The following is an 11,989-nucleotide window of genomic DNA, read 5'->3' on the forward strand; positions in this document are numbered from 1 at the left end:
CCTAAAATGTTTACTTTCCCTGAACTTCTCAAATGCTGAGATATTGCATCTGTCAGTGAATTCCTTTCTGCCAGTATCCCATCTCAGTTCACCACCCGTAACATTCTAGCAATTACATGATACCACATGCAAGGGAGCTACCACCAATGATAGGGTCTCCATTGCCACCTGGCTGGTGATCCAGCCCAAAATTTTATTGTGGACTCTGCTTCCTAGTACTATGCCTGGCACCAACTTTTGTAGGTGGGCTCCTTGGCAACAACTCTGAAAGAGAGGTTTATCCAGTCGTCTTGTTGGAAACAACTCCTGTAAGCAAGTTAAGGATGCAGGATCGGGCAGGGGGAAAGCTGAACTGTGATGCAGTGGCTGCTGAATCCAAGCTGAAGCCATGGGGAGCTCTAAAACTGGAATGGTTCTTCAGAGACATCCCATACTGAGGCAAAGGGATCAGGCCTTTTCACCACCACGTCATCTTGTCCGTTGAGCAAGGCAGCGCCCTTTGTCCAAGGACCATTTCTGAGGAAGACTGCCATGAGCCATCAACAGGCAACATACCTACTCACTGGGGGAATGAATGCCTCTGACCTTATGGACAGAGCTCGAAGGTATATCACAGCATCCACTGTACAGCCCAAAGAAGAGAGTTTACTACACAAAGCTAATCTTCTAAAAACATGTATTAATAATAATGGACACACTAGGAAAGCATTGCTATATTCCAATGATACTGAAAGACCCGGCCAATATCAATAATGGCAGTGAGAAAGACAGCAAATATCAAAAGCCTCAAAAACCTAAAATCTCATGACTGACCAGAAAAACAAATTAAAAAGTGGACCCAGCCAGTGTCATTGACCAGAGCTCTGTTTTAAATCTTCTTGAACTTAAAAAATAGGTTCCAGGTCCAGACCTCAAATCTGCTGGTGCATCCCAGAACCTGCCATCTACTTTGGCCTGGAAACACGACTGCTGCCCAGGGAGGTGTAAGAATAGAGTGAGAATGAGGACATGGCCATGGACAGAAACAATATTAACACTAGTGTAAACCAATAGTGTAAATACAAGAATGCTGCAGTCATTGTGATATTCCATGGGTTTTATCTCCTTCTTAGAGTGATTAGACAATTTAGAGAATCTGATATGTTGGATTTGTGAAAATTAGCTGTTTAAAAGTTTAATCAAATGAGTTTCTAAGTTTGGGGGGGAATACCTTCTCAAAGTCCTAAAATTTGACTAATTGGTTGTGTTCAATTGGGTGTAAATATTTAGAGGAATATTAACCATTTAATGATTAAAGAAATGTTTATTGTTTCACAGTCCAAAAAGTTACTAAATTGAGCATCAGAATAAAGACAGGTCGTAGCAAGTGTTCCTCTCCAAGCAAAAATAAATAAATAAATAAAGCCTTTCAGAGAGTGAACCATAGAATCAATAGAGACGAGATCACAAATGTGAAATTGCCTTACCCTAGGCTTCGCACAGAACTTGATATATGTTGATACTGTTTTAACCATAAAATCTACCACATTAGAAAGACAGTATGAAGCAAATGACAGTTCAAAGCTAAATATGAGTGACTGGGTATTCTCTACAGCTTTTCCCTTTTTACATCCATGTGTCCCATTGGCCACACTCTACATGCAAATATTTATGAAATTCTCTTGGTTGGCCATGACATAAGAGGGGCTCTTTGTCTGGTTTTCAATCCTCTGTTCTTCCTGGAACGCAGCAGATAAAGCATGTTTCAGGGTCCCAGCAAATGTCAGCTGCAATTGGTAATTGTTTGAGACTTTATCCAAAGTGATTCCACTGAGAAGGTTGCTCTACTTCCTCGGTGGAAGAAAATCAGAAAAATAAAAACAAATTCAGATTTATTTTTGTGGGGTACAATAAGCAGAAAACACTAAACTACTAACACTTCAGAGAAGCCACAAACAGGCAAAGATTCAGATTTTAAAACCAATCCCTTCCCAAGTGTGTTTTTAAGTACTTGGGCTTCCAGAATGCATGCTGTACACTCAAAACGACTCTCCTGGAAGTGTTAGAGCAAACCCCAGTGAGTTTATTTCCTTTTCTTTGTAAAGCGTTTAAGCTCTGCACCTGTAATGGGAAGACTCTGTCCCTGGACTAATAACCACTCTTGGAAGTTTTTAATCCTCAAGCAAAATGTAGGTGTGAGAGCTTCCTGGCTCAATTCAAAGCCACTTTAATCTCAAAAACAAGTGAGTACACAATGCCTGCTCTGTTCTCACAGATTTGCTTGTGTTTGGGGGAGGAGGTTGTTGTTTCTTTAAGACTCTTAATTCCTTTCTATTTTATGTTGAGTTAGTATTTATTTTTCAAGTCACTTGCCTGAGCGAACTTTTCAGCAAACATCAGACAAGTTGGTCTGGGGCTGCCCCAGCAAGAAAGACTCTCTGACGGCTGATCTGCACCTGCCCGTCATCCTTCAGTGTTTCCTCCTTCCATGCAGAGCCACAAAACGTGGAGGCTGTGCCCTGGAGAGAGAATTTTCTGTCCAAGGTGGTTTCAATGAGGTGCTGTGAAGGAAAGGAAAAATCTCTGGTTCCAGAGTCCTGGATTCTCTCATCAGCACTGCCACTAGCTGACTTTGTGACCTTAGGCAAGTCACCTCCCCTTTCTGTGTCTGAGTCCCCATTGGATCTGACACTTTTAACCTCACTCTTTGTCTTCCTCCTTCTGCCCCACATCTGGGAAAGCTGAACAGAAAGCCCCGGTGTCCCCGGTGTCCCCGGTGAGGGACTTTCAAGTCACTCAAACCTCTGCCAACAACACAAGAACCCTCACCCCAATGCCATCTCCTAACCACTATAAAAACTCCAAGCCAAGTCCCCTCTCAAGCCATTTTTGGGCCTGCCTGGGATCTACTCTGCTCTTCCCAAAAAGCCTCATTATGTGAGTAATAAACCTTGTCTTACTCTCTTGATACGTGGTATAATCAGTCTCGACATCTGAACCAAACTTTGGGCTGAAGTTCATCCAGGTTCTTCACAGTGATCACGACAGACAACCTCTGGGATCTTTGTACTAAGGCAGCATGTCCAGGAGAAACGTAAAGTGAGCTAACTGCATGTTGAAATTAAAACTTTCTAGTAAGCACCTTAAAAAGGTAAAAAGAAAGAGATGGAATCAATTTTAATAATATAGTTTATTTAACCCAGTATATCCAAACTATTACCATTCTAACATGTTATCAATAAAAAAAGTATTAAGGAGATATTTCAGCTTTTTTTTTTTCCCTTCTAAGTCATCAGCATCTTGTATTTGATGCTGCATATCAGAATGTGAACAAGCCACATCTCAAGTGCTCAGAACCCACATGTGACCAGCGGCCCCTGTTCTGGACAGTGCCGTTCTAATGAGATCCCAATGAAGGCCCGAGACCCCTAAAATTATTGTTCTTGTAAAAAGTATTACCATAGTCATCAAAGCTAAAATGCCATCAATTACGTGTTTTCGTTTCATATACCACAGAAAAAACCAACTGTAATTATAGATACCATAAATTGTCAAACCAATTCAAAGTTCAGAGGTACTAAAGTGTGAGAAAATTGTGTACCTTAGAACTGTTTTTTTTTTTTTTTTTTTCCTAAGGAAAATGCCTATATTATTTTCCCCTAAAAGGCCTGACCTCAGGGAAAGTTGTCAAGTGAGAAAATCGATATCTTTGGTGCTTTCACCCATTTCCTAGGAGATTCTCTCTCCCTACTTAATTTGACCTTCTCTGCTTAATTCCTGTCAATCCTTGCTTTAATTATCATTAGATGATGAGGGAGTGGTCATATTATAGGAATCCTTGACGTGACACTTGTATTTTCAAAGGAGACATCTAAAATGAGACATTTATTGAGCACATTTATTGTGCTAAGCAGTGAGTTCACCTAACCCTTCCGGCAACCCTGAGAGTTAGCTTTATTTTCAAAAAAGCACACTCAGAGAGTTTAAGTAACTTTCCCAAGGTCAAACCGTGTCTAAACAGCAAATTCAGCTTTCAAACCTAGATCTGCCTGATTTAAGAGACCAGGTATTTTTATCTATAACCCAAAGAAGGAGGTGAAAAGGGTGGGTGGCAGGTTGGGTCCCAGAAGGCACCTACTTACCTACTTTCCTTCCTAGTAAGACGACCTGACCCCAGCACAAAGGAGTAAGGATTGAGCAGTCAGTGGCCTCCTTCCTCAGAAACAGTATCAAATGCCAGCTCTGGCTACAGTATTTGGCCATCTATGGTGATTCAGCAGGTTTCTTTTGCAAGAAGCACTTAGAATCGAGAATCCCTTTTTAAAAAGTGCGCCATCCTGAGCTCCAGGGAAACGCCTCAGTGAGCACATGCAAATTCACATGAAAAGAAAAGGGACACGTGTGCATTTTTGGAGGTGAGACTGCACAGTTGAGGGGCCATGGCCCATCCCTCATGACACAGTGGCTACACAGCTGCCATTCTCAGAAGCTTAGCAGCCAGAGCTAGGCAGACGTGACTTTTTTTCCTTCCCCATGAGCTTGACAGCAGCAGCCCGAAGACCTCACTCAGGTCGGAAAGGCTGCCTGGCAAGCCGGCCAGATTGAATTCCAACCCGGCTCAGAGAGCTGAAATGTGAGAAGAGGGTAGTCTTCAGGATAACCAGGGTCAAGCCAGCATGCAGCATAAGTAATGCTCCGCAATACACAGACAAAGAGCTCAGCTCAGACTCTCAGCCCAAGGTGTACGTAAACAGCAAAACTGCTCTTGAGCACTATTTATTACTGACAAGTTCTAGTATTAGGGAGAAAGTAAACAAGGATGTCTTCATCGAGAGATAACACAGTGCTAAAAAGTGGTCCAGGCTGTGTTAATGGTGGGGATTCGAAGCAGGCTAACTTAGGAAAGAATGTTCTCTACCCCTTTGAAGTAGAAGTCAGCACATCGCAAGCATTAATCATTCTTGGCCACTGGTACAATTTAAAGATATTTTACAAATGCTTGGCCACGCCTTCCTCCAAAAATCCATACTCACACTGAGTGGTTTCTGTCCTTATTCTCCTATTGCTAGGTATTTGGAGTACTTAGATTGAGAACGGCTGCTGCAAAGGCTAAACTAGCCTCATCACAACACAAGCCCCCCTGTATTTCCATGGAAGGCCTCGGCATGTGGGCACCAGGAGCCGTTCTTCCCATCTATCCGCTTCACACAGTTGGGCACCTGAGACAGGCAACAGGCAGTTTCTACAGGAAAATCTGGGTGCATACTGGCACTTGGCCACCTCCATATGACACACGTCAACAGCTCTGGCTTCCCAAGGCTCAGAACAGAGCCAGTGGTGGCCCTTCCCACAGAGCCCTGTCCACAACAGCCACACACTTCAGTCAGATGGGATGGAGAAGAGCCAAGGAGGGAGCCAGTTCCAAGACCCTATGGAGTAAAACTTCAGAACAGGCCTAACTACTTAACCCTAATAGATGGAAATCTGGGGAATAAACACCCTTCATTTTTCTACAGTCCTCAGACCAAAATCAAAGTTCACTCAAGTTCACTCACTTTTCCTAATGGTGGCGTGAATATGATTAACTTTAGTAATGGAAATAATAGATACCATTACCGATTGCTTACATTGTGCCAGGTCCAGTGCTAAGCATTTGGCAATGTCATCTCACTTTATTTCCATAGCGCTTGCCACTATCTGAGATCATGTTTTTCATTTACTCATTTATTATCTGTCTCCTTCACGTAAGTCTAGGAGCCACGAGGGCTGGAAGCTTAAGTCTCACTCAACGCTAGTTCCCCAGTGCCAAGCACGGTGCCTGGCACACAGCAGGTACTCAGTATTTGCTGAGTGAATAATTTTATCTTCACAAGAATTCAGTAGTGAAAACTTATCCTAAATTTACAAATGAAAAAATAGACCATCTCAAAGTTCCATAGCTAATAAGTAGCAGAACCAAGATTTGAACCTAGATCTTAAGAAAAAAACTATGCTCTGAAACATCAATGACCACTTAGGAAGCTATGGCTGATGCTCTCAAAAGGCCCAATAAAAACAAGCTTAAACATGAGAAAATTGCATTACATCACAAGAAGTCCAAACATGGAGGTATCCCCAGGATTGAGCATCCTCAAGGACATAGCTTCTCCACCCTTTTTTTTGACCCGTCACCTTCAGCGTATGGTTGTCCTCTTGGGCTGTCGGCTCCTGGCAGTCCTAGGATGGACACCTACAGGTATAGGCATCATCTGCATACAGCAACATCCAAAAGTAGCACTGAGAACAGTAGAAATGTAAAACCTAATGCTACAACTCTTACTGAGAATACTGGAAATTTTCCCAGAAGCAGCCCCAAGCAAACTTCTCCATTCATCTTATTGGCCAGAATTGCATCTCCTCACCATACCCAAGCTAAAGATATAGTAAGAGAAATGAGAGGACTATAATTACCTTAGACAAAATAAACAGGGCCACAGCCTCTCCTCCTGGACATAAACATTCAGTAGTGCACGAACAACTGGGGTTCTGTTAGTGTTTTAGTTATTATTGTTATGTAAGAAATTTCCTTAAACTTCAAACAACGACTTAATTACTCCCACAGATAATTTGGAAAGGACACAAAAGGGGTGGCTAATATCTGTTCCACAACAGAATAGCTAAGGGGCCAGAATAATTACCTGGTGGCTACTTCACTCACATGTCTGGTGCCTGGGTGGGAATGACTCGGGGTGGGCTCAGCTGGGATGGTTAACCAGAGTACCTTCACACAGCCTCACACACAGCATGGCAGCTTCATGGTTGTCGGACTTTTTACATGGTTTCCCTGGGCTCCTAACATACGTGTTCCAATGAATGGGGCGGAAGCTCTGTCACTTTTCTGAATCAGCCTCGGAAGTCATATAGCATAACCGGCACAATACTCTCTTCGTTGAGTAAGTCATAAGCCCACGCAGACTCAACAGGAGGTTACAAAGACCCTATCTCTTAACAGAAGGAGTATCAAAAACTTGGCGACCATTTTTTTAAAGCCAGCAATATTCGCAAAAAGAAAAGCAGACAAACAACAGTACCTGACTTTGGATCAGAAATGAATTACATTTTCAGAAAACAATCACAAAATAATCACACATTTAGAAAGCTAACAACATCTTGCAAACTTTTCCTACAGCTGATTCTCTATTTAGCATGAGGCTGTATTATAGGCCACTTACTCATTGATTTCATCTATAATTTATTAGGTTGGTGCAAACGTAATTGCACTTTAAAAGGTTAAAAATAATTGCAAAAACCGCAGTTACCTTTGCACCAACCTAATAGCAATCAGGAAGGCTAGTACTTTTCAAAATATATGAAGAGCACATTCTCTGTTCCTAGGAGTTGTCAAGTTTAATAAGAAAATATTGGACTGGTTTACAGCACCTTTTGTTTAGTTTTCTCCGTTAGCAGGAAGTTGTTTCTCATGCTTCCTAGCAGTTCTGCCGCTTATGTGGAATACACCCCTGTGCTCTGTGTGCTCTAGTTAGCCATCTGTAAAGTGGAGCTAGCCATCCCTGGAGAAGCAGCTCCTGTGACTCCTTTTCTCTGTTCACAACAGACTGTGACATCCTTGGAGACTGTGCTGTTGAAGTGCAAAATGTTGTGACTACCATTTATGATTTGGAAAACTAACCAGCATGAGGATGCTTCTGTTGACACGTTGCTAGGCTACTGACAGAACTGCATGCCTGCACTGAAATGTTGAGATATGCAACTTTGCACCAGGGCAGACTTTCTGGGGCAGAGACGAAGGTGGGAGAGTGGGGTAGGTGACTTAGGGTCACATTGCCCTGGATATCACTGGGAACAGGGAGTATTTAACTACCAGGTACCATGGCTCTGTGTGCCTGTCTTTGAATCCAATGAGTCAGCTTGTGCTATCAGTGCTGGAGGTGGCTCCATACCCACCTGGTGGGCTTAACCCTGACAGAGTTCAGATTGCTTCTCTGAAGGAGCCAAGTCCCTACATGCTTTGTTTTCCAGAGAATTGGGATTAGATAATCAAATGAGGAAAGCAGGCAATATTACCTGGAATGCTTTTCATATGCTCAAGGCACGACATCGCCCTTCTGACACATTTGCCCACATATTTTAAAGAGTGATGAGGAAATCTCATTTGTACCATTAAAAATGCTCTTTCCTGGGCTGGGTAATCCCGTTGGCATCCCAAGGTGGCCGCTATTGTAAATGTCTAAAGGGAGATAAGCTCTCACAGAAATGACATTTAGATACAGTGACAAGTAATTACACAAGCACACAAAAAGAAGGAGCTCTCACCCAGCACACCTCCAGGTGAGTGCTATTTATTAAATATATCCTACTGCTAAAGAAAACTTCCCACCAGCTTTATCCCGGTGAGACTTTGTCTCTTTAACAATGATTTAAACCTGGCAGCAGCATCCTGATTCTCAAAAACCCAGGGATATTTTCTCCCTGGCCATGTAAACGTGAAGAGTAATTTTAGAAAATTCCAAAATGATCTCATCAATGGGTATGTGATATTCAGTATTCATCTGAAATCCTCTACCCATCTGTTTCCTTCTAGAGGAACATGGGAGAAAAAAACAAAGAAACCAATAAAGTTGTTACAAATGGACTAGGGGAAGAATGGAAGGACCCAGAAGGGGAATGAGAAAGTTAAAAAAAGAGACAGATGGAAAGCAAGCTGTTGGAGAATTCTGCCTGGACAAGGCAGGGGAATGGAAAGGACAGTGTTCCTCAAACACGGCAGAGTTCCCTCATTCGTCACAAGGACTGGCTGGGCATCTTCTCTGTGCCAAGCGTGTTCCGAGGGCTGGGGAGCAGCAGCAGCCCTGACCGAGGGTAGAGCCCGCCAGAGAAAGCAGTGAGCACACAGCCAGGGCACGGTCACCGACCGTGCAGTGGGAGCTACTAAGGAAACGCGCAGGATGCCGTGAGCGTGTGTGACTGGGCGATCTCGTTCAGATCAGCAGGTCCTGGGAGGCCAACCTGAATTGGTGACATTTACCCTTGAGAAACACGGGGAGCCTGCGGAAGGTGGCTAGACAAGAGGCCGGCGGTAGAACTCATGGGCGCGCCAAGCGTGGGGACCTGACCCCAAGACAGCAGGAAGAGAGAGTGGAGCCCCTCCGCTGGCGACATTGCATCTGGAGTCCCAGAGAGCTGCAACCTGTGGCCTTGCCCTGCCTCTCTCCTTTCCCAGGGCCCCCAGAGGAAACAAACATCTGTTTGCAGGATGGGAGGCTCACTCTACCTCTTTCTTGCATCTGTAACGAAGTCTAAGAAAACTGTCTTTGGTTTTGTAACTCGGCATATTATCCTCTCTTTCAATGCACATCATTTTCATAGCATTTTCATCGCTCTTCTATCCACATGAAACGCCCCTCCGTTGGTGTGTGATAAAATGCTTCCCCAGAACCCAATTGTAAAGGAGGCTTTGCAGTAAGCTATTTTCCATGGTGAAACAGGAAAGGATCTCAGTGTGCACAAACAGCGTGAATTTATATTACACCGTCTTTAAAAAGAAAGAAAGATTTCAGGAGCTGGACCAAAAGCATTTATTCCTTTTGATATTGAAAAAGTTCCTTAAGGGGACTCACCTTGCAGAAACCTGGAACATCAGTTAGCTGCAAATTAAGTTAATATTATGTAAACCTTGTGGGGGCCTGATACTGTCCCTCAATCTCTTGCATCAGTTTTCTTAATGCAGCAAGGCCACAGCTTCCTTACTGCGTCAAGGTGGCCAGGACAGAGATGGAACAACACTTGCAAGAGCTGGTTCCACTTATTCAAAGTCACATCTGCCATCCTGCAATAAACATCCTATGTGCAAATGGCCTCAAGGGACGCTTCAGAAATTGACTAGTTTCTAACGTTGTGTCTTAACACCAAAAGAAACTGAAACATTTTTATGGCTTATGTTCACAATACATTCCTTCAGAGTGTGCTATATTTTTATCTGCCAATATATTAAGCTCTTCTTCTAAAACTTGCTTATGCATCAGCAGTTCATTTTTTGTGACAATGAAAAAAAAGCTTTCAAAAATATCTATCCAAATGAGAGCTATTAACAGCCACCACCAAACTGAGTTCGAGCTCCCATTGTCCTTGATACTGAATTGTTTCAGAAGCAGTAGGAAAAGTTGTGCAGATTAAAACCATTTATGATGTAGAAATTAAACCCCATTTTTCTAGGGATGAAAGGTTTTGGGTGGACCTGAAGCTCTGCTCTGAGTTATTCTGTCCCATCATAAAGCTTTGGCCACTTTGTTGCAAAAAAAAATTCCATCTAAGCTTTATAATCCAATTAAAGAGATCAAGCAATGCTACTGTCCTTCATGTTTTCTTTTTAATCATGAGATGAAGATGATTGTGTTTTTGTTTTGTGGGTTCCAAGCGGGTATTAAATGCTGGGTCATTCTCTCAGAAGCCTCATTTTCCTCCTAATCCTGCTGCTCTTAAGAAGAGTTTGGCAGGGACCTTCAAAGCTGCTCTGTTTCTTTTGTCTTGCTTCCCTGGAGCTTTGCAAAATGGTAACAGTGCCCAGGGCTCCATGCCTCCAGCTGAGGCCTAGCTCCTCCTGCTGAGGGCTCACATCTCACCCCTGCTTTGGAACTGCAACAATGGCATTGTGGGGTGGTTTTAAGCTTGTTTTTATCACAGTACTGAAAGCTAGAAAATGTAAGAAATGGAACTAATTCCATAATATACACAGTTCTTGTATTTCTTAGTGACTTTCATCTGAGGAGTGGTGGGTGAATATGTTCAACCACAGCTCTGCACACGCTTGTGACCGTGCACTGAGCGACAGCGCCAGTGCTCCTTCTTTGCGGGACCCCTTGCTATACAAATTTTACATCATGATTTATAGACTCACAGACTGATGTTGCAGGAGAGAGCTTAGAGGACACTTCAAGCCTTCCTAGCTTTACAGGCAAAAACACTGAGGCCCAGAGAGGCTCATTGCCCAAGTTCATACAGCTAATTGGCAGAGCTGGGGCAGGAATCCAGGTTTCCTGATTTCTGGTGCAGGACTGCTTAGGTCAATCCACAGTTCTGCATGATTTTATGCCTTTATAAAAGATATTCTATTGAACATATTTTACTGATTATATAAAAACAAGTTGACTATTTTAATAAGTGAGAAGATGGGTCATGTTGGGAGAAGAAGCCTGGGTATTACGAAGATGTTTGTTCTCTTCAAATTAATTTATAGGCTCAATACATTAGATTCAGTAGGTTGGGGATGGGAAAGAGTGTGATTAAGTTATTCTGAAGTTCATATGAAAGAACAAGTAGGCAAGAATTGCTTTCAAATTTTCGGAAAAAGCTAGTCGTTGGAATTTTCACTACCAGTTATTAGACCATACTATAATGATACAATCATTAGAACAGTATTCTACTGCTTCAGTAAGCAGATACACTGATGGGAGAGAATCAATACCCTTGAAGCAGATACATGTAAGAATTATGTGTATTTCAAAAATAACATTTAAATTTAGTGGGTAAATAAAATATTTTTGGTGAATGATGTTGGTACAATGGCCATCTGTTGCTGAACTGTAAAGTTAGATCTCTATATCACATTTCACAAAGATAGATTCCAGATGATTTAAAGATTTAAATTTCAGAAGTATCAAAGCAAATAAGCCCATAAGAGAAAGAATTGATGCAAAGAACTTAAAATTTCTTTATTAAAAAAACATTCTAAACAAAACTAAAAAGAAAATCAGAGACTAAAAACATTGTTTGATTATATGTATATATATGTATGTACATGTATATGTATATACAAAGGGTGCCAAAAAACTAAAAGATGTGCAAGAAAGAAAAGAAAAAAGAGAAAGAAAAGCTTTATGAATGAAGACATTTCTCATAGTATTATTCATAATAGAAAACTTTAGAAATATCCCAAACATCAAAAGTAGAGAATAAACTCTAGTGTAGCCATGTGGTAAATATCATTAAGGATCATATTTTTGAAGAATATTCA

The 11,989-nt window shown here is 42.1% G+C and overlaps 1 long non-coding RNA gene across 1 annotated transcript; it reads right to left on the bottom strand.

Moving 5' to 3' along the window:
* Positions 1 to 1,158: 1,158 nt before the first annotated feature.
* LOC141567153 (uncharacterized) lies at positions 1,159 to 4,317 on the bottom strand. The gene is made up of 3 exons (XR_012489574.1): positions 4,122 to 4,317; positions 2,940 to 3,121; positions 1,159 to 2,540 (listed from the first exon to the last, which is right to left on the bottom strand). It is a non-coding gene; the product is annotated as an uncharacterized LOC141567153 (long non-coding RNA).
* Between the last annotated feature and the right edge of the window lie 7,672 nt (positions 4,318 to 11,989).

This window comes from Rhinolophus sinicus, linkage group LG01, assembly GCF_036562045.2.
Source record: "Rhinolophus sinicus isolate RSC01 linkage group LG01, ASM3656204v1, whole genome shotgun sequence".
NCBI lineage: Eukaryota > Metazoa > Chordata > Mammalia > Chiroptera > Rhinolophidae > Rhinolophus > Rhinolophus sinicus.